The following is a 23,620-nucleotide window of genomic DNA, read 5'->3' as shown; positions in this document are numbered from 1 at the left end:
TGAAACATATATTTGTGTGGAGGGGTGGACTGTGCATAGGGGCCGGGGTTGATTCCAGATTTCTGCCCCAATTGTTTCACATTTTTCTTGAGGCAGAAGTTCCCACTGAATTTCAAGTTCACTTATTCATTTAGATTGAGTGGCCAGCAAGCCAAGCATCCTCCTCTCTTCAACTTCCCAGTGGTAGGAATATAAGTGTGTGCTGTCACGCCCAGCCTTTTACATTGGTCTAAACTCAGGTCCTCCCAGCTGCATAGAAAGACTTCACTATCTTTCCAGACATCATATTTATTTTTATTGATACATTATTTTCTCCAACTAAACCCCTTATATAAGTACTGAGGTTTTAAAAGGTCATTTCCTTTTGAAAAAAATGCCTGGGAATCTTGTACGTACAATGTATTTTAATACCTTCCTCTACTCCCCACCTCCAACTCCTCCCAATTCCCCCTTATCACTGGCCCAATTCCATGTTCTTTTCACTTTTTAAAAAAGTAACCCACAAATCCCAGTAGTGCTTCCTATGTGCGCATGGCTGTAAGGCCACTGACTAGAGCATTGGCAACCAGGAGCTACATAACTGAAGAAAACTGACTCCCCATGCTCTCTCCCTCACTCCAGTGGCCATCAACTTGCCATAGCCTCTTAGCTCGGGAAGGGACAACATGAATCCTCTCATATTGCTGCTGGAATGTTGACTGGCTTGATCTTGTGTGGGTCTTGTGACAGTAACCTCAGCAACCAGGAGTTCCTGAGTTCAACAACTGTATCATGTCCAGAATATGCCATTTTTCAGCAGAGCTCCCTAACTTCTGTCTCTTACAATCTTTCTGTACTCTTCTTCCATGATGTTCCCTGAGCCTTGGGGTGATGGGATGTATAACGTGGGATTCGTTGCTGAATGCTCCATGGACGATTATTCTCTGTACTTTGACCAGTTATGAATCTCTGTATCTCTGTTTTAACCATCATCCACTGGGGGGGAGGAGAGAGAGAGAGAGAGAGAGAGAGAGAGAGAGAGAGAGAGAGAGAGAGAGAGAGAGAGAGAGCTTCAATGATGAGGTCTGAGAACTCTACCACTCCTTGGGTATAAAGATTAATTAGTATTTAGAAAGCAGTTTGATGCTATGCTAGCAAGATAGTAGTAGTAGCTTCTTCCCTAGAGACTATGAACTCCCAGGCATAGGTTCTTGGTCAAATTTATAGTATCAGACATGAGCATTCATGAGTTCAGAGTTTTAAATCAACTGATGAGCAATGGGGGCTAGTTAGGAAATGACCATTCAATAGTGCTGCATTGGATAAACATGAAAACAGTCTTTCCCAAAAACACTTTCACCAATTTACCACAAAGTAAAAGAAAAGAAGTGACTATGGTTTTAAGGTGGGAGGAACTGACAGAAGAAAGAATCATGGGAGCCTCTTTCCAGGGTTTTTTCCAAGTAAGTCTTGACATTGATTTTTGGTCTTGTAGAGGGCAGGATCTCCAAAGATTCCCTTAGTAAGGACTCTCCTCTGCTATTTGGTGCTTTCTTTCCTCTCCCACATTCCTTGTGTTCCTGCTTTAGATGTAGTTTGTCACTCAGAGATCTACAAATTAGAAACTTGGTCACAGGGTGGTTGCGCTACACTGTGCAACCTTTGGGAAGCATGGCCTCTTGAAGGTGCTTATTTACTGGAACACATGTTCCAGAAGGGATTGATGCCTGAGTTACAGAGTGACTTAATTCTCTTGAGAGTGGGTTGTTATAAATCAGGTCATACCACCTATTCAATGCACTTTTTACATGATGTCTGATCCCTGTGAATTTCTCTGGCATGTTGTTATTCACAGTCTAAGGGGCTTTTTCAAGACGCCCAACAGTTGAGACCATCCAGTCTTGAAGTTTTAGCTTCCTACCCTTTGTTAAAAAGCAAAGCTCTTGTCTTTATAGGGTAGGAAGCCTCAGATGTTCTGACATAGCAACAGAAAATGTACTAAGACAGCCCCCAAAAGAGAACTCAGAAGTTGTAGAAACAAAATCGTGGGAGAAAAACAGTCCTCTTCTTTTTCACATCCAAGTCGTCCCTGGCCCTATCCTGAAAGCCCAGGACCTTTGCTCTGGCCTGTGATGTGTTGCTCAGATGCCCAGCATGGAGGAACCAGCACCTTTGTCCCTCACTCTAACCTCAGCTGGGTAGGATCGAGCAAGTGGAAGAGGGTCGGTCTTGTCCTCGGTTGCAGCTGACTTTGTGGCCAGAGAAGAAAGGAAATTAAGAAGAAACAGTAGGCGCTGCTGCTCGGAGTAAAATGGCTGCATTATTCACCAACACCCTCCCAGTTTCTATTCATTACAGTGGGAAGCACAGTCATGGCAATAGCAGCCTTGGGCCCATTGTGTAACCTTGGATAGGCTACAGGCGCTCTCTGAGGCTTGATTTCCTAAGTGTAACGCAAGGATGATACATGGTCTGGGGTTTATCGTGAGGACACAAGAAAAAATCCAAGTATGTGACAGACACATTGATGACTATTGGGAAATGAAACCTCTGCTTGACACAGACAGAATCATTATGTTGAAATGAATAAATCAAGCCAGTAACAAAACCTGAGCACCCTACTGGAAATTCTCACTTTGAATTTTCCTACCTACAGTTTGCTCGGTCTTCTGGTTAAAACGATGGCACATGCAGCTTGTCACCAAGCAGTCTTTTTGTCATCGATATTAAATGCACTCTGTCATATCCTTAGATGACTTAGCAGAGAATATCTTTAGAGAGGCCGGCTTGAGTAAATGGCCAATGCGAGCCCCTCCAAAGCATTTCGTATCAAAAGGGCTCAGATCTAACTGCCGTCCACAACTGAAGGCATGGCCATCCCTCTGCTTACCTGGCATTGCCTTTTTTTTAAAGTCAGATTTCCCAAAATATGTTATCTAGTGAGCTAATTTTAATAGGAAATTGCCTTTGAGGAGATTAAGAGTAGAGGAAGCAATCTACAGCAAACTAAGTTTGGAAGATAGTGGGGGAAGTGAAGCTCGGAAGGATTTTTCTCTGTGTTTTTGTTCTCTTTTCTCACATGAATTTTCAGTACTTTTACTATTCTAATGTGCAAAGTATGTGTTCCAAAAGATAAACAGAACCCTACATACCTGAATTGTATTTGCTCTATTGGTTTTGGTGTAAATGTATTTTAAACACAGCAGCAGAAACAATAAGGCAGGGGAGGTGTGGAGCGCAAGGAGCAGGAATGCAGGAATAAACACATGGAGGCCAGTCATAGATGCCACTGTCAGCACCAGGGCATGATGTCAATTGCCGAAGTCTGCACGCAGTACAGGAGATGATAAAAGGTTGGTGACAGGCTGAAGAGCCTATAGTTTGCCTACCATGATTTATGTTGAAAAAAAAAAAAAACCAGTAACTTTCTTTAAGCCTACGTGTCTATGAGCTCCATTCATAACTTGCAAGCAATAAGTCCTTGTCTTAAGGAAATTATTTCCATTTTTATTTCAAAAGGCATACCATGTAACAATGAGCTCCAGGGTATCTTTAAAGATCCAAATTTTGGTATGTGAAAAGAGGGCAGAAAGGATGTAGCATAGTTAGAGCAAGAGATGGCTATCACAGTCTCCCTTGGCCAAAGTTACCATTAGGCCCAACTCCGGATTCCTATATAAGATTTTAACAGCTTGGCTCTGTGTGTTATCTACAAGCACACAGACAAAGATAGTTCAGGCCTTTTGTCTACTAAGGTCTTGCCAGATGCTGGGACAGGCTTCACTTCCAATTCCATGTTTAATCCTCACAAGATCCCTCTCTTAGTCCACAGTTCACGAGCAAGAAGCAGAGAAGGGACTAAATTCCCGACTTCTGACTACTATGCAAACAGCTTAGGGGACACCTTGTTCCCCATTTCAAGGGTATATCCATTTTGAGTTCTTTGAAGACTGTAGGTGACAGAAAACCTGGCTATTAGTGTCTGGGTGAAGGGCTTCTCCCACAAACATGAAATCTGTGAGCAAGCATGTGTTTATCAGTGTCAGCATCAGCTTCTTTCACGGTGACAGAATGGCTAGTTCTCATTAAGACACTGCTTCTGAACTCAAGAGAGCAAGGGAAAGAGTGGCACCAGCTTATTCCTCCCCTTTAAGCAAGACACTAAGCCGCTTTCCAAAGGCAGCATCAGATTTCTCTTGTACCTCCTTGCCAGAGTGACAGACATCTCAAGGCCATAGCTAACTACAAGGGATTCTGGGAACTTTTTTCTCAAGCCTGAGGAGCCAATTCTAGGAAGGGAAATCTGCTCTCGGAACAGGTGCTGGCTTAGACAGCCAACAATATTGGCCACAGTGGTTTGGTCTGGTTAGGAAAATACCAGTAGAGCTTCATCATACAGTGTGTCATTCATGCCACAGACCCTGAAAAAGTCAGGGAGCAATTGATGTTTGCTGCAAAACAATGGAATTGTGGAAGTCCCACAATCTTTAGAAAGTATCTGCTCCCATCATTCTAAAGATATAAAATAATTTTCTTACTAGGCCAGTCCAGGTAGTGTGTAAGTTACACAATGCTCACAGTCATTTGTTTAGCGATGTTATCTTAGCTCCCTTTACAGATTATTATCTCCTGAATTATTATTAATATATTAAAATAATCATTTCAATCCAGTTTAAAAGCTGAACTGAAATTTGTTTTGAGTAGAAACAAGGAAAATTCAACCTTAAAAAACATAATAGACTGCTTGCATGTGTAATCTACTTTTCAGTTTGTTTGTACTGCCTTCTCTGGGTCTTTATACAACTTTAATTGTTTTTGTTATTGTTGTTCTGTTTTTCTATTTTTATCATAGCACTCAAACTCAGAAAACCTGTTAAGGCAACTACATGTGATGTAAAAAATCCAGTTAACATATTGCTATGGAAACCAGGAAATAGAAACAGCACTCTAATCATTCATTTAGACAACTATGGCTTGTGTGTGTGTGTGTGTGTGTGTGTGTGTGTGTGTGTGTAAAATTCATCTACTCACCTTCTATTGAAAGATGTTGTAAACTTTAAAGCTAATCAAGATGGTGTTTTAAAGGGCCAGTGTCCTATCACCAGTAACACCAGAGTTTTAGAATGAGTTCTAGTCTTCTCTAATGACCTACGGTATTTAGAGGATTGTGTTGAATTAAGCTTGCCAGGCTGGAGGCACTGGACCTAGTGTGTAGACCCTTGAAGTAGATCAGAGGACTGAGTTCCGTTCTAACTCTGGGTTTCTTAAGTTGTGTGGCCTTGCTAGGAACTTGTGGGAACTGTTTTATTCATCTGCAAAATGATTCCGTGCAGGACTCCAAAAATGTAATAGGAACTTTCCTTTTCCATCAAACTGAGGAGCAGTGAGGTAAACAGCTCTGGGGATGGAAATAGCTCTGTCTAGTGTCTGGTAACATACGGGGCTCATAGTGCAGTAATAGGAAATGTGTGAAACAAAGACATGTTACTTTCCTAGTCTTCATTCTGTGTGTAGTAGGTGCCACCAGCACCTGCGTAGTAGCTGTCAGTCGAGTGACCCTAGGTAACTAGCAAATCCTTATCTGTTTCCATTAGTAAACCAGCTCTTAGGACAGTTGGAAAAGAACTGGTGTGGATTCCTTAGACCCTTTCAGCTTATTGTATTCTGGTAGGGAAATGTGAATCTTCATTAAGTTAACTATTGCCCCAAACCCTTCTCAAAAATCTGAGGTATTAGTATTCGAGACTTGAACTTCCATGTTGATTTTGTTCATTGCTAATTGTCTATTTAATTAATCACCCTATGAGAAAAAGTGAAAGTTAAACGGAAGCCTCTGCTGGGTCAAACTCCTGGGGTTCTTCCTCTAGAAATCTAGAGTTATTTTAGTAGGGGATAATGGTTGCAAAATGAAATCATTGGGACAATCCGCCCATGCACTCCCACCAGCGTCTGTGACAATGAGCCCCTTGTTTCAGCGGTGCCCAGATCTCTGTCCACGCGGTTGAGTGCGGGACGGCCACGTGGGAAAGGCTACATGGCCCGGGTGCGCCTGGGGTGCGTGCTCTCAGTGCGGGTGACACTAGCTGCCGGAGCACCAGGAGGGGGAGACTCGGGGCCGCTCATCTCCCGCTGTGCTCGCTTCTGACTCGGGAGCTTAGGAAGCAGGAAAAAGCATGTAGCCTGGGCGAGGGAAACTTGGCCACCTAGAAAGTTTCACCTTGTCGAGGGCGGGGGTGGGGTGGGGCGGGGCTTGAGGAAGCGCGACCCCCCCCTTCCCCAGGGCCAGGCGCTGGGACGGCGGGAAGGGCGGAGACCGTTCCCCCCACCCACCCACCCACCCACCCCGAGGGTGGTGCCAGTCCCCACCTCGGCCCCTCGAGGGACCGGTGGGACAGCCCGAGAGCGACAGGGACGGACAGACACGTGCTGGGGCGGGTGCCTGGGTCTCATCGCCTGCAGCCCGGACGCGCCGGGGCGCCGCCAATGCCCGGCTGAGTCACGGGCCGGGCAGGGCGCGTGTGGGAAGGGGCGGAGCAGTCCGAGGGCGCTCGGCGGGGTTCGGCCGGGCCGCAGGTGACCCGGACAGCCTCGGCGTCCGCAGCTCCCGATCCAGAGTGACCTGGTGCCGAGCCAGATGGGGCGACCGCTTAGTTGCTGGAGAAGGGCGGAGCGCGCGGGTGGTCCCTGCTCGCTGACTTGGCGCTCCCGGGCACCGCAAGGTACAAACTCCAGCCGCGTCGATCCCGCACCCAGCCTCTCCCAGCACCTCCGCTCTCTTTGTTCCACTAAAGGGAACTGGCTGCCGCTCCGCAGGGCAAGATCACCGAGGTGGGTGCGAGCTCCGGGGCTCCGGGAACTGAAGGGATTCGGGGTCCGGGGGATGGTGCAAACTAGAATTGAGCTTGTCGCCTTAGGGTAGTGCTGTTGACGGCCACCTGTGTGACTCAGGGCGCCGCCGGGAGCAGTGGGTGCTCTAGAGCTGCTGCGGCTCTGCAAGTTTTATGGTTGTGATCTGACTCAGCCCTTACAAAAGGGATCGGGTCACTCTGTCCAGAGTGGTGTAGTCTGCAAGGTTTGAGTTGAGCTATTTCCTTGTTCCCAGCCCTGCTTTATCTGCCTTGTGTGGGGGCCCTTTCCAAAGGGCAGGTGTTTCTGGGATAGTCTGAATTTTTTATTCCTGGCAAACAACGTCGAGTGTGTGATCCATCATTTTTGATCCTGCTTGATCTTTTTGCTGGGACTCTGTGGAGGTGAAATACATTATAACAGAGGTCAGGCGGTCTGGCTAGAACCAGTATAATTATTAAAACGCCAATGAAAATGCAATGCAGAATTTATTCCAAATTGTGGTTTCCCATTTCCTACCTTTTATGTTTTAGAAGAGCCATTTGCTAATTTGGCAGTTGGCAAGGGTTCCAGGGGCTCACGCATGAATGCTTGTCCAGTGGGTTTTGCCTTATCACGGGCTTGTGTTCAAAGCAGCTCTGGGGCAGAATGAAATATTGTCAACTTTCTTAGGCAAGAGAATCAGGAGTCTCTAATTGCCGAGTGAAAATGGCCCGTGAATATGAGGAGATTGTAAAAGCTGTGGCTGGAGCGAATATAGACGGAATTTTAAGAAGACTGTTCGCATTCTGTAGCCTTGGGTGGAGGTTTATTCTGTTGCTTCCAACAGCCAGCCACACACACACACATTGCCATGCAAATGGATTCAGAAGAACATTATTTTCCTTTACGGCTCAACTATTATAGCTGACTAATGAATTTTTCTGCATGAAGATGATCCAAAAATGATGTACATGGTGTTTCCCTATGCTACTGGGACATAAATTGTGCTTTTATGGGAACACTGTTAATGTTGCCTGGATTATTTACAGGTATATAGCGTTCCTCTCCAGCTGGAAGCTACTCGGCTTTGTTCTCAAGTGTAAACTTCCCTTGTGGAACAGAAATGAGGTGCTGTGGTCTCAGCCATTGCAGGTTGTGATATAGCCAATGTTTATTTCATTTGGACAGACAAATTAACACGAGCAAGATGTACATCTTTAATAAGAAATTTTATAGCACTCAATATGTGTTCCTATGAAGTGTGATAGGTGCTTTACATTTTGTGGTCAGTTTTCAAACTCAACAGTGCATTAGTCAATAGTTATGAACTTAGCCATATTCTGCTGTAAACAAGATGGATTTATAGCATGTCGAGGATGATCAGGCAACTGCTGCCTTTTCCCAGACTGCTTTGTTCTTGGTCATCTATAAACAGGGAGTTTACACTAGGGATGCACTAGGGAGGCTTTGAGAACCTGAGGGCAAGCTTTATCCATAAAATATAAAAGTAAAACTAGCGCCAGGCAATTAATATGAAAGTTTAATGTTGTGTTACTTTTAAGTCTATAATGAGGAGGAAATAACAATTTTCTCAGCAAGGTAAATACCTGCAATTTATGTTCGTCTTGAACTTTAAAAAAATGTTTTAATGAGGACTGTACTTAGAAATGCATTTAAAAAGTCAATTTATAATGCTGTTGATAGAATAAATAGTTTACAGTAGAGTTTTTTGGATTTTCTTTGGCAAGTCTATGTAATATCCACAAGTCAAGGTTTTCTTGGACGTGGTTTTCTAGAACAAAGAGAATAAGTCAGAAGGGCTGACCCTGTGTGTTGTCTAAGCATCACTCTCTGGTTCACATCCATGGCCAGGCACGGCTCATCACGTGTCCAGATCCCCTCTCGTTTCTGTGCCCCTCTGCTTCTCATCTCTGTCTCTTGGCTTCACCACCATGTCACGAAGTTTTCTGGTTTCTTCTTCACTGGCATTAGGCTTAGTGATCATAACCAAAGTCATCTTACTTCTTTTCCCTACCACTGGGGGAAAATGTGTACAGGTGTTTTGCCTGTGTGCATATCTGTGCACCATGCATGTGCCTGGTGTGAGCACCCTGTAATGGAGCAGCAGTCACTGCTCTTAAGTGCTGAGCCATTTCTTCAGCCTCCCTGTGATACCCTTTGGCCTACTGTGTTTGTGCCTGGGGCACCTAAAGTCCTTATCATTCTCCCTGAGGGACAAGTGAATGCAGAAAAACTCAAGTGCAGGAAGTCCTTTTCCTGACCAGTGTATGTTGCAACTCTTGTCTGATACAGGGCCCTCAGGACAGGGTTTCTGGGTGCAAAATAACAGCAAACTCTCAGTAATATGCAGTAGGCACCGTGGCCAGTGTCAGCTTGGAATCATTTTTATTATGAGTTCTTAACACTTATGGATTCACAACTGAACTCACATTTTTCTCACCAAAAATAGCCAAGAAGTTTACTGTGATCATTATCTGTGCTAGTTCTAGAAGAATATGGAAAAGTGGAGGAAGGAAATAAAATGCTTCTGCCCCTGAGAAATGCGCAATCTAATTGTGGAGCTAGACATCACACATACAAAATGGAGCTAGAAGCCATAATTATTGAGGGAACATTTACATGAAAAAGACACCCAGTCATCTCCCTTGCTAAAGACTGGAACATAAAGACCTTAAGATGCCCACGTTGCCTCTGGTTACTTCCTTCTTCATGTCCTCCAAGGTGAGCGTGGCTCATTTTAAGGTCTTCACAGTGCCACCTTATAAACTAGGGACCTGGCTGGAGCCTCACTCTGTGCTTCTCAGCCCATTCCCAGCCAGCAGAGGTTAGTGCCTGCAAACTTTCTACCGAGACACTGGTTAGAGACCAAGATGAGTATAAGATTGCTAAGCCCTGGTAACACACCCAGTCCCCATCCCCCTCCCCGCCCCTCTCCCTCTCAATTTCCTTTTTTACTTTTCTCTTAACATTAGAAAAAAGCCTTTCTTCATATGTGTGGGGTCTTCTGCCCATTATCAGATTAAGAGCTGTAAGCGATTCTGTAATCTGTCCATCCATCAGAAAGCCCATCCTCAGATATTTCTTCAGCTGTGTTAAATTGTTTAACATTTATATTCCCTTGGGCTTTTTGTTTTAATAAAAACACCCAGTAAAATCAGACTCCTTTGCTTTTCAAGGGACAAAATGAAGAAAGTGTTTTTATAAGCTATAAAACATAATTGAGAGGAGAATCACACGTGTGGTATTTGTAACAGGAGGTGTGAGCACTGTGAAATGAGGAGCAATCAACTTTGTGATCACGGACCCAGGCATATGTATTTCTTTCTGTGCCTGTGTAGATGTGTGCAAGAATGTTTATACAGATTATTCTCCTTTTTAATTTGCATCGAATTATGTAGCTACAGGGCCATAGAGCAATTCTGAAAAAAGAAAAAAATAACTATGGTTCATATAAATTATTTCATAAGGACAAAAGCTTGACAGTGTACTTCTGAGACATTGAGGGAAAGCAGTTGTGAGATGTGGCCAGAAGACCACAGGTGCTCATGAAAGCCAAGTTCCTGTTCTCTTAAAAATGGGACTGGGGGTATAGCATACTTCACTGAGCATCTCCTAAGCATAGTTCTAATGTGTGATGTTTCTGTAAGGCATAAAGTACCGCAAAACTGTGACCTCATGACACCCTGTTCTGTTTGTAAATAAAATTTGTAAATAAAATGCATGTTGTTTGGATGTTAGTGGTAAAGGACAATGTCAGAGGTAAGAAGGATGGAAATGGTGATGGAAACCCAGCAGTGAGATGAGGGAAGGGCCTCCCATCAAGGATGACCTTAGCCAGAACCTTAAAGAGATAGTGTGCAAACACCAAGAGTCACCTCCATAAGTACCCTTGTGTTCTTATGCTTTTCTTTTCTTTTTTTCTCTGTGTAACAGTACTGGCTGTCCTGGAACTCACTGATATCTGCCTAGCTGTCCACAGAGTGTCTCATTTAGAAGCTGGGGTTTTGTTTTGTTTTGTTTTGTTTTGTTTTGTTTTGTTTTTTGTAATGCCTTCTGTGGATAGCTCCAGCCTCAAAGACAAAGGTACAAAGGTGGCCTGGACCTTTTGTTTATAACATGGAAAATGGTTCGCAGCAGTTACCTACATTCATCGGGCCCAGTATCAGAGATATTGGCCCATTAGGTTAAGAAGACTTCTTACTTCCTGCCTTGAGCCTAGTGGAATTTAAGGGCAGTAAAACCCATGTTGTCACTGCTGGTCCTTTCCATGGCGATAGGTGGGTGCCAGCAAGTAAGCCAGTTGCTGATGGTGTGAAGCCTGTGTGCCTTCTCTCTGTGCCCTTGTGACTTCTGTGTGAAGGCACTACACTGGATCACCCTCCTCTTTTCTTCTTCCCTCTGTTTTGCCTATATCCTGTATGAATATTTGTAAACAGGTAGCTTAAATGAATGAAACTAACCCTTCTTCCTAGGTACTGACAAAAGTTCTGCCCTAGAGGTGACAGTCACCACTTGGCATCCAGCATTGGAGCTGTCATATGGCCTCTCAGTGTGCCATGGACCAACATGGTGGTTATCTTATAAATTTCAAGAGATCCACACAGCTCTCAGTTTTAAAAGGTCAACTTGGTATCTTTAAAGCACTGCACATCGAGAGGGGCAGAAAGTCTGTTGGCTAGATTCAGCCCCATGTGGCCTTCACAGTCTGTGCCCTGTCCCACGGTGTGGCTCCTTCGGGCACTGTCCACTGGAGCAGCACACACAGCCTGTACATCTTAGACTACCTCCTAAACAAAGCACTTAAGGTTTTCCAGAATTCTCAAAAACGAAAAATCCTACTGTGGAAAGTTAAGCCAAAAAGGAAAAGGCTGTTTTATCATCCATCACCTATTAGAACATATTTCTCTAAACTGGCCAGTCCACATGCTTTGCATCAGGGTATGGACATACCTAAGCAACGGGATAACCCAGTTATTTCGTTCTTACACTGGGGCATTCAATTTCTGCAACCTGAATCCATCATAACTTTGGATGTGAACTTCATTTCCAAGTTCTCCCTTTCAGACTCAGCTCCCCTCTTGGAATATTGACTCTTTATTTTGGATCTGATTGGGCCTCCCCCCACCCTTTGATTTTTCCCTGCTATTGAAACTCAAAACGTGCACTGCCTTGCTGGCTTTGCATGCCCTTTCAGAGCTCAATGTTGCAATCTACTTTTCCAAAGGAATAAAGGCTCATAGGTTATGTACGAACCCGTTTCCTTTAATCCTAAAAGTGCCCATTCTGGCAGCCTTCCGGAAGACCATTGTGTAAGAAAGGAAGATTATGTACTGTATGTTTTCCTACTACTTTAAATACAAACATAATCAGACACCATAAAGCAGTGCATACATTATGAGTACAGCCCCTTTCCTGTTTTGTAATGATGCTCCGTTGCCCACTGGTTGGAAATCTAGGATCTGAGAGCATCTAGGATCTGAGGTCTGGTTTTGAAGTTGTATATTCTGTTGTAATGGCTTGGGGATCCAAAAATGACACCAACTGCTGACCACTGACATAGTTAGTCATCCAAACTCCAAGAGAGGGGTGGAGTAAATTTGTGTAGAAGAGTTAGGAGTACTAGGTCATCTCCTCTGAGGCCTGCTCATGTGGGAAAGAAAAGCCCAGCCAAGGGTTGGGGTCCATAAGACAACTCAAACTGACTTTTAAAAATAAGTTTTGGCTGAGCTTGAGGCCAGAGTATTTTCTCTCTTTGAGTTTTAAACCTAGGGGTCTTTTAAGGGAAATTTAATCCATGTGTTTTTGATTCACTAAACCTTGAACCATTACCCATAAACTAAATGTCCCTCCGAGCTCTTTGATGCCTACGAAATCTTTGAAACCATGGAAGTACCCACTGTTTTTCAAGAAAAATATGAAGTTGTTTCTGCTAAGGGCTAGTAAATGGCATCTTTTAAAAATCTGGGATCGGTGTAAGCTATCAACATAGCTTATTGAATGGTACTAACACAATGTGAAAACTGTTAGTAGCTTCAGAGACTGCTTCCCATGGTACTCGATTGACGTCATTACCAATGCCAAGGAAATAGTTTTGACATCCCTCATCTTTCTAACACACATATGCACACACATGCGTGCACATGCGTGCACACACACATCAAATATTCATCTTTTTTTCTTTTGTCACATAGTAGGTATTCAGTAAATACTAGGTTGTGTGTTAAATGAATGACTGTCTTTAGCCCGGAACCTCTTACCTAATGCCAACCTTTGTATTCAATACCAATATCTATCTGTCATGTCTTAGAACAAGATCTATTCTGAGTGCATTGACCTGTTTCGGCAAATTTCAAAAATAAGCCATCTAACTAAATATATGACATTTATTGAAATTCATTTTGCACCGTGAAGCAACTGCCTTGCAAAGAGTGCCGAAAATAGGAAGGAATTTCTAGGCTAATTTGATTAAATATTCTGTTGTTACCATATGCTTTCCGAAAATTGATTTTCCCTCTTTCACTACTACTATTCCTGTCATCCTTCCACCCACCTTGACATGCTTCCTGATTGAAAGCCATGCACAGGAGAGGGAAGGCATATGTATGCATAGGAAGCACAGTGAGTTCAAATAGGCTTAGAAAACATATACTGTAGTTATAAACTATGATCATGTATGGGGGGGAGCTCATTGGTAATGGTGCTGTTGAGTTTTGCTCCAAATAATGTGGATGACACATTTTTGGACTCCATTGTGTGAAGAAAACACCTTCTTGCCTTGGCTAGATTTCCTGTTTTTGTGTGATTTCTGGTAACTGTACTCCCCAACTGGACTCAACAAGAGTTGAATGTAGTTGAAATGCTCATGGATAAAATGTGTGGCTGCTTTGCAGAGAGAGAGAGGAGTCACAGGACTGGAATGGGAGTGAGATCTGTTTTGATGCCAGGCTTAGATTTCTAATTGCCCATCATATATTATCCCCTGAAACCTTTCCTCACTCAGAGCATCAAACATGTGAGGTGGCAGAATTTGGTCATTTCTTTTATTTTGTGAGATGGGAGAGAAGGGGGAAATTACATCATTACAGCTATAGATTTCTTTTAGTTGACTCTGAAGGTTTACTGCATGTGTACATCATCAGTAAAGCTTGTTTTGACATTTCATTACAGATAACTGTGTAGAAGGAGTAACTTACTTATATAGCTTAGCCTAGTCTGGTTTTGTTCTCGTGCCTGGCTTAATCATTAATTCTAATGATGCACTTTTTATTTTTGTTGTTTTTTACACAACTTTGCTGTAAGTACTTTAAAACTCCAGTTAAAAGATCTTACAGCTTGATAAATGAAGGAAATACCTTTTTATATATTCAAGAGACTATGTAAAATTGTTCCATTGAGGACACTTTTGTGATACCTTTTATGCCACAGATACAGAAAATCAGTTATACCTGGAGTTTTTGATGGGTATTGGATCAGTGAGAAAACAGAAGTGAATGATAGGAAAACACGTGAAGGGTCAAGGTGCACTGTAAGTCACTGTCCAATGAGGAACCAGGCTTCCTGCTTGCTTGCCATTTGTTTTTTTAAGTATTTTTATTCTTAATAATTTCAATGTATTATAAATATGTTCATCCCCAGTTCCTCCCCTGAACTCTCTACAAATCCACTCCTGACTCCCTATACCTTCCTTCATGTCCTTTCTTTACATATTTTTATTTAAATTAATAGCCCACACAATCATCAATTCTGGTGTGTAGTGTTGACCTACTAGAAGCCAGACCCTTAAAGAAAACCAACCCCAGAACCTGTCAACTGGCCATAACCCTTCAGCTTGGAATGGGAATACATGGGCCAACCTTCCCTCTCCATCTGGAATTACTGGCTTGATCTTCTGTAGGTTTTGTGGGGGCAATCATAACTGTTCTGAGTTCCTGAGTCAAGTGTCCCATCATGTCCAGAGGAGACTGTTTTGTTCTGGTGTTCCCAACCTCTGGCCCTTAGAATATTTCACCTGCTTCTTCCACTGTTAGTCCTGCGCCTTAAGGTAAGGGTGTCATATAGATGTCCCATTTGTGGCTGGGCATGTCACAGGCATTTTCAATGATTGTGTTACGTTATTAGCCATCAGCTACTGCATGAAGAAACTTCTCTGATGAGGCCAGAGAACTGCACTAATACTTAGGTAGAGAGATACAAATTTAGGGGGAAAGTTGGTACTATGCCCATTTAGCAAAAATGACAGCAGTAGGTTCACCATTTGGGGCTTCACGCAGTGAAGGCTCCACAGCCATGGGCTCTTGGTCAGATTTGCAGTTAATAGCCTGTGTTTCCTCCTACAGGATGAGGCTTAAATGCAATCAGAAAGCGATTGTTTACCCCCGCAACATTTGTTGCCCTCATGGCCATCCATATCTTGATAGTTACTATTGAACTTCACAGGGTTCACATGAGGGGAACTCTGATGACTTTTTTCTCCCCCAACTAAATTATTTGGGGGTCTTTGGGACATCTCTGACCAACAACTCAAGGAGAGATATCTCATACCTGGCACTGAGCTTTCTATTTGGCAAACCTGTGTCTTCTAGGGTGAACATGATCTACTGTGTACAGTAGCTTCCACAAAACCTTATTATATGAATACATACATACATACATACATACATACATACATACATACATACATACATACATGCATATATGCATACATACATAGATACATTGGTTTTTCGAGACAGGGTTTCTCTGTATTATTTTGGAGCCTGTCCTGGAACTCGCTCTGTATACCAGGCTGGCCTGGAAATCTCAGAGATCCACCTGCCTCTGCCTCCCAAGTGCTGGATTAAAGGCGTGTTATATATATATATATATATATATATATATATATATATATGTGTGTGTGGTGTGTGTGTGTGTGTGTGTGTGTGTGGTGTGTGTGTGTGTGTGTGTGTGTGTGTGTGTGTGGTGTGTGTGTAGTTATAGTTACTATTGAACTTCACAGGGTTCACAGGAGGGGAACTATATAATAGATAGACAGATAGATAGATAGATAGATAGATAGATAGATAGATAGATAGATAGATAGATATCTTACAACATAGACTTCTACATGGCTTTCTCAAACATCCCCAGTGTTAGTTGTCCCACCCCAGCTCCCTCCTCTGCCCTACCCTTCTGTCCCTCTCTTCACTTAAGCCTTGCTCCCCATTACCCCCCCTTCCCCCCTCCTATGGCCTCTGTTCTTTAGCCCTCCTCCCTTGGGATCTTCCTTTGCCCTTCCCATCAATGGTCCCTTTCTAGTTTCCTGACTCCCTAGATACTCCTAATTAAACACAAAACGTCTGAAGATTTCACACTAGAATCCACATGCCAGTGAAAACATGCAGCATTTGTCTTTCCAGGTTACCTCCTTCAGCATTATGTCTTCCAGCTCCATGCATTTATCTGCAAATTTCATAATTTTATTTTCCTTCATAGCTAAATAAAATTCCATTTGAAATATAGGTGTCATGTTTTCATTATTCATTCTTCAGATGGTAGACATTTAGGCTGCTTTCATGTTACAGATATTGTGACCGAAGCAACCATGGATGTGGATGAGCAAGTATCTCCGTAGTCGGAAGTAGAGTCCTTCTGCTATATGCCCAGACGTGATCCAGTTGGGTGTAATTGTAGAGTTGCTCTCGCACTAATGTCCACAGTTGTTTCATCAGTTTTCTCTCCCATCAACAGAGCATGAGTGTTCTCCTTTCCCACATTCTTGCCAGCATTTGTTATGTTTTCTTTCCTTAGCCATCCTGACTGGGGTACGATGAAATCTCAAAGTAATCTTAATGTGCTTGTGTCTGATGGCTAAAAACGGCGAAAACTTATCAAAATATTTCTTAGTCATTGTGTTTCTTCTTCTGGAAACTGGTTCCATAGTCCACTTTTTAATGGTTGCCTTCATTCTAAATGGGAAAGAGGCAAGACAAAGTGGGAAACCAACAATGGAAGGTGAGGGTGTCTGCGCACTGCACACGTGTGCGCGCGTACACACACACACACACACACACACACACACACACACACACACCACACACACACACACCACACACACACACAAGTCAGGGAGTTGGCAGCATCTATGTTTCCCTTCTCTTCTGTCACTCATGCTCTAATTCTTATAGAAGGTAGACTACCATCTATATTATTGTTTGAATGGTGTTGTGTCACCCAACAAGTCCACGAATAAGGAACTCATTCCTGAAGGTGTATGTGGGTAGAAGTGGTGTAGATCTCTAAAAGGTTGGTAGCAGTAGGAAATATGAGGTTTACTGGAGCCCTATGGGACACCCCTGGCTCCAGATGTGAGCACCCAGCATCACGTACTCCAGCCATTGCCATCTGTTGTTCACCTTGAAATCCTCACCAACACTGCTCCATGCCCAAGGCTCCAAAGCTATGAGCCAAGAAAACCTTTTCTCAATAAATCCTCTGCCTCACATTTTTCATTGCAAAGCTTACTAACATCATTCCCCAGATGTAAACTGGCCTCTAAGTTTATCCTATCTTTGTCTGCTAGTCAGAATAACAGGGATGTAAGACAGAAACACAGCTTTTATTACCAGTGGCATGTGCTAAGCCCTCTGCAGTCAACTCTTATACACTGTGTGTCAAGTTCGTCTTTTTAGAGACAGTCGTGACAGTAAACCCAACAAGTTTGTAAATTTTTCACACAATTTTCACAGGAATTTTTTATCCTATATAATCACTATAATGTATGAATTATTATTATGAACAAAAGTTATGGTCTTAGAACCATATCTGTGGTTATTTTCCACTGAAAAGGCATCTGTTGTGGATGTGGATTTGGTTCCTTTGAAGCCTTTTTTAGGGTGTTCACTATGACAGGGCCCATGCTAGAGTGTATCAGGAGTGAAAAGTTCGTATTTGGAATAAACAGTGATCTAAATATTTGAGGAAAGCTCACACTACTTCCTCTCTTTATGTCTTTACCTCCTTTTTTTGTTTTTGTTTTTGTTTTGTTTTGTTTTGTTTTGAGACAAGGTTTCTCTGTGGCTTTCAAGGCTGTCCTGGAACTAGCTCTTGTAGACCAGGCTGGTCTCGAACTCACAGAGGTCTGCCTACCTCTGCTTCCCAAGTGCTGATTAAAGGTGTGCACCATCACCACCTGGCTTGTCTTTACTTTCTGGATTTGTGTTCATCTGAGATTGTAAAATGGTAAGCTATCATCTGACCCTGGCTTTATATTTGGGCACATACCTCTCTCTCCACATCCAGGTGGAGGCCACACTGTCCAAAAAGAGCTATAAGTGATATATACTTGTTTGCTATCTTTAGGTTTAAACATTCATTAGCTATTGCTGGTTGATGGGCAAAGAACTTCAAGCAGAAATGAACATACATCTTGGACTTCTCAAAACGGCTTTTCTGCCATGTCAAAATGAAGAGACTTGTCGATTTTATTTCAGTCTGGCTAGCATGTATTTAGATTGTCCCTTTGAAATCTGTATGTCAAGGCTCAATGACTTTTAAGCACTCTTTTGGTCCTTAAGGAGCTTTCTAAAAATGCTCTTTAAATCACCAGGAAAGTACTGATAAAATCCCAGGCAGTTTCACTAATGGCACTGAAAGGTGACAGCCCTTGAATCTATGTCATAAGTTGAATTATTTTCCATCTGCTATTATGCATTCTAAGTGAATAACTAGACTGGAATTCAGGATCAAGGTTCCCTCACAGTTTCCAAATGTCTTTTACTTTTCAGAGTTAGATGATCACTATATCTGACTTATTTCTTCAACATCTTTAGGTCATTGGCTTTGTTGAAAAGAGAAGAGAGTATCTATTTTGATGTGTTTTTTTTCCCCAGAAGTTATTTCTTCCAGATTTCAATAAATCTCGTTCTGAAATAATAATAATCAGAGCCTGTCATTTCCTCCTAGTAAAGGCCCACGGACCTGATGAATTGTGTAAACACTATGAGATATTTGCTACAGAGGTCAAAATAATGTAGCCATCTGCTCCTCAACTCAACCTGCTCACTCTATAGAAGCTCAGTGGGACCAGGCACTAAGTGCTTTAAGATGGGAGCATCGTGAAACAGAGTTTTGTTCTTGGTCCTTCCATCATTGGCCAGTCTACAATGAGTTCTTTACCTACAGGTATATATCCCATCTTATCCAGACCCACTGCAATGACTGCAAACCCTCACCATTCTCTCAAGTTCTCAGTTGTCTTTGGCTTTCCTTATTCTCGGTATAAGATCTCCTTTCATATTTGGAGAGTAACATAAGCCCATTTGGTCTCTGTGTCACTCATTACCTCCTTGAGTATGTCTCAGAGAGTGAAGTGGTCTTTTCAACCTATGATCCTGATCCCAGGCTCCCCCAAATGTTTGATCACCTTGCTCTGCCTGCCCTGCCCTCCTTTTGGCCCTCCCATCCCATCTTTAAAGTCTCCTTAACCATTTTTCATTCAGTCCATATGCAACCAGCTGCTGCTTCCAGAAAGAAATAGAACACAGATGTAAGAAGTGTTGATAGGATCTTGAATACACAGTTGCCTAAGTAGTGGCTGTGATCTGTCTTATCTCTTGAGTAAGAGTTCTTGAAAATATATGTCTAACCTGTTTTTTTCTACTTTCTTATTTCTATTCGTTGCCTAACTCATCTGATTCAAGTAGTCTCTTCCATATGCCAAGAAAGCCTCCTTGTTGCCAAAACTAACGGACATTTGTTTTATTCCTACCCTCTCCCACTGTCGAATACACTATACTCCATGATGTATGTCTAATTTCTTCCCTCCTTCTAGAAAGCTTTGCTTGAGCTTTGAAAGTCATCCAAACTCTGCCTTATGGCTCCGTGTTTCCTTTGTTTGCAACTTTTCTTTGTACCTTTGGAATAAAGGCAGTGCTGTCACTTATCTGAAGTGCTAGGGATCAGAAATGTTTCAAAGTTTTGAGATTTCTTTCAGAGTCTAGAATAGCTGCATGAACTTTGCTAGGTGAGTGGCCCTAATAAATATCCAAAATAAAAAAAAATGCTCCAAAATGCAAAACTTTTCAAGTGTGTAGGCACTCAAAAGATGGCAGACTTTAGAGGTCTTTACAGTCTTGATTTTTAGATTATGGATATTTTCCTGAATAAGCTTCAAATGCATTGCTCTGTGACAGTGAAGACCACAGCATTTAAAGTTCAGATGGACCAATGGAGCACATATTTCTTTCTTTGACTCCTGACACCTTCTTTTCCTTAGACTACCATCCTCAGGTTGGAAGACACTTCCATCTGAATGATCAGCTGGTGCCTAGGAACTGTTAATTAAAGTGTCTTGACATCTCAGTCTCTCTTATGATCAGCATCTATGCTGAACCATTAGCACATTAAATGGTCTCTTTCTAACATCTCCCTAGTCTATTGAAATTTACAAATTCTTTGTTCAGGATCCCTCTTTCATATATTAATTTAGTAGTTATTTATTTTTTACATACATGCTTACTAAGTGCCATGTAATGACAATAATTTAGTAGCTGACACTAAAGGTCACAGGCTAGTAGGAAATACACAATAAAATGCAATGTGATGAAGGTGAGAGCAGGAAAAGGCCCCAGAGAGAGCTCCTGTGTCCCTCTGGAAGGCAATAGAGGAGTCAAGATGACTTCCCAGATGAGTCTCCTAGGGCAAGGCCTTAAAACAGAGTGAGAGTTATCCAGGTGAAGCAATGGAAAAGTGTTCCATAAGAAAATCTACACACGCCGACACCCAAAGTGGGAGATCACATAGCTTGCTCTAAAAACCGGAGAACTGAACCTTTAGTGCCGCAATCACAATAGAGAGAGATGGAGAGATCACATGAGACTTTCAAGATTTTCTAAGGTGGTGACTTTTTGTTCAGTAGAGAAACAGCGTGATCAGTTTTTCCATTCAGAAAATAAAAATACCTCTGTACATTGGGGAACAGATCACCAAGACAAGAGTGGAGAGGGAAAACCAGCAATTCAGGTAAGAGGGGACACTGAACAATAGGACAGGCAGGCTTATCTGCCATATCTGCAAGGGGAGTCCAGGATGACGACCTGAAAACGGGAGAGATGAGAGACACAGATATGATACCGAGCGAGAGAGCAGGTGTTGTGAGAGAGAGTACAGGTTCCACAAAACTCTCCAGCTGCTCTTCTGGCTTGACTTACTCGTCCTGTTCTTCCAGTCTGTGAGCTTTGTTGGCCCCCGTCCTCACTTCTGCACCCGCATCATCTATGTTCTTTTCCTTTTAGATTGTATTCATTCTTTATTTCTTGTCACAAAATGCATATCAAGAAGCAACTTCAGGGAGAAGGGGACTGTTTTGGTTGGTGGTTGGTGGTTTGCAGCAATACGGCTCATCATGCTGGAGAAAGCATGGTGGGAGAACATGTGTCCACAGTCGAGAAGCAGAAAGCAGTGAATGCTATTGCATGCCTTGCTTTCTCCCTTTTCCCTTTCTATCTAATCTGTGACTCATTGGGGGTAGGTCTTTCCTCCCCAGTTACACCTTTCTGGAAACAAGCTCCCACACATAACCAGAGGTGCATCTACTAGGTGATTCCAAACCCAAACGAACTGACCCTGAAGATTAACCATCATGGTGGTCTCACCCAACTGTCTATCTTTTCACACCATCCACATGCTGATAGCTGCTTACTTTAAGTCTTTAGCCTAGATCTTTATTCTTCATACTGAGACTCAAACACTCCATCACATGCCCAACAACTTTAGACAGTACTTCAACTGGGAACACAACTAAACTGGTTTCTTCACATCCCCATTAAAATCCTGGTCTTCTTAAACCCCACTGGTTGTTCAAACCCCCTGCATCTCTATGACCGCAACTGGGAAAAACATTCTCCTTTTATAAAATGTATATTTCTTTTTTCCTTTTTAATTACACATCTGATATTTTAATTCCATTCTCTTTGTTGTCAAACTATAATCACAATTCAGCCACTTCAGCCAAAAGGAAACTCATTGTTTCCTTCTAGCCCAGGCCAGTCCATCCCGGCGGGACTGCTTCAGTAGTCTGCCACTGGCTTCATTGTCTCACCCTTATGCCTTAACTATTCCCTGTTACCAGCCATCTTCCTTCACACACTCAATGTGATTCCATTCAAACCCAAGCACTCCCTCAAGCCACACCTTGTATTGGTTCTTCATTTCCTTCCAGCAAAAGCCAGAATCTCACAGTTGCTTACAAGGGCCCAACAACTCTGATTCTTTGTCTTTCTTGGCCTCATTTCTTGGTGGCCAAGGCTCAGGCACAAACCCACCAAATAAGTCCCTTGTTCATTCTTCTTGTGTCTCCTCAGAAATCTCTCTTCACATATCATTTGACTGAGTTCTCCCTCCCTCAACCTTTTTATCAAAAGTCACCCACACAGATTTTCAAAGCCACCAGCTTCTCCCTGTGCCCTCCCTTGAGACAGTCCAGATTTCTAGACACTCTCAACTTCTAATACACTACCTCCAGCTTACTTACATGTATTGTTGCCTGAATGACTCTGCCAGTAAGTCATTCCCATACGTACTGGAGTGTTTGTCTGTTTATTGATGTATGCCAAGCATATAGTAGGGCCTCAATAAACATGTACTGAATTCAATCTAAGTAGTTGTTGGGTAGACAAAACTAATGCAGAGAGGTAGATCTTTATAACCCCTGCTGATGAAAGTAAGAAGATCTAAGGAGTCCCCGCCTTATTCTCCTTGATCCTCATCCTTGTGCTATAGCAAGCTTTCTCATTAGGACCACCAGCCTGCAAATAACAACACAGAGACTCATTAATTATGAAAGCTTGGCCTTAGATTAAGCTTGTTTTTAACTAGCTCTCATACTTTAAATTAACTCATTTTTTAACAATCTACCTTCTGTCACAATCCACCAATCCTGCTTCCTCCCTGTCTCCTCATGTCTCTCTTGAGCCTAGAATCATCTCCCACTTCCTCTCTCTCTCTCTCTCTCTCTCTCTCTCTCTCTCTCTCTCTCTCTCTCTCAATCACACCTATACCACCTGCCTAGCTATTGGCCATTCAGCTTTTTTATTACACCAATCATAGCAAATACATCTTTACACAGTGTACAAATATCCCACAACATTGTGCCTAGATAGTTGGATAACCCTCTTCACTGTCTTACAGCCTTTGGCTCCTTCCCACTTAGGTCTACTACAAAATGGGATATATATACTAATTTTTACATCCATTGGCTCCCACCTACGGATAGAATGCAGAGACTTCAACAGAATATGTGATTTGACAGTTTCAACCATGCCAGTCTCTCACACACAGCCTCTCTACTACTCTACCTGTCCTCAAGGAGCCTGGGTGTGAGTTCTTACTTGCCAAAGTGTCTGTTCTGAGCAAGTCATTACCTCGAAGTCATTACAGCTTAAGCAACCTCTGCTTTCTGGGATGCCTTTAGCTTTCCTCTCTTTGTGCTCCTCCTTTGACAGTGCCGCTAGGGGTGGGGAGGAGGATAGGACAAAGAGGTCTTCTTGGCAGTGACTCTTTAGGTGTAAAAGGTCATTTAAAAGACTGTTCCCTCTTCTTGCTCTTCCTCTTCCTCAAACATACATCTTACACAAAAGCAGGAGCATGTGTGCATGTACACAAACATACACACACACACACACACACACACACACACACACACACACACGGGGGGGGGGAGATGGGGGGGGCTGTGTTATTTTCCCTTCAATTGATCAGTTGTATAAATGCAATGCTGAGCACAGTTGTTTTTAAGTTGTCCTAACCTTTAGATTTA

General features: G+C 42.7%; 1 protein-coding gene across 4 annotated transcripts in view; it reads left to right on the top strand.

Moving 5' to 3' along the window:
• The first annotated feature begins 6,568 nt into the window (after positions 1 to 6,568).
• Positions 6,569 to 23,620, top strand: part of Met (MET proto-oncogene, receptor tyrosine kinase) — a 107,364-nt gene continuing 90,312 nt past the window's right edge. For 2 of the 4 annotated variants that reach the window (XM_035452056.1, XM_027389941.2), the window contains exon 1: positions 6,677 to 6,807. The gene's annotated coding sequence lies outside the window, so the exon portion shown is untranslated. Of the gene's footprint in view, positions 6,808 to 23,620 lie in introns of all 4 variants that reach the window. The other 2 variants (XM_027389942.2, XM_027389943.2) reach the window with 2 other exon arrangements.

The sequence above is a fragment of the Cricetulus griseus genome (assembly GCF_003668045.3).
Source record: "Cricetulus griseus strain 17A/GY chromosome 1 unlocalized genomic scaffold, alternate assembly CriGri-PICRH-1.0 chr1_0, whole genome shotgun sequence".
NCBI lineage: Eukaryota > Metazoa > Chordata > Mammalia > Rodentia > Cricetidae > Cricetulus > Cricetulus griseus.
Note: the sequence above shows the minus strand (reverse complement) of the source record. Positions and strands in the feature narration are given on the sequence as shown.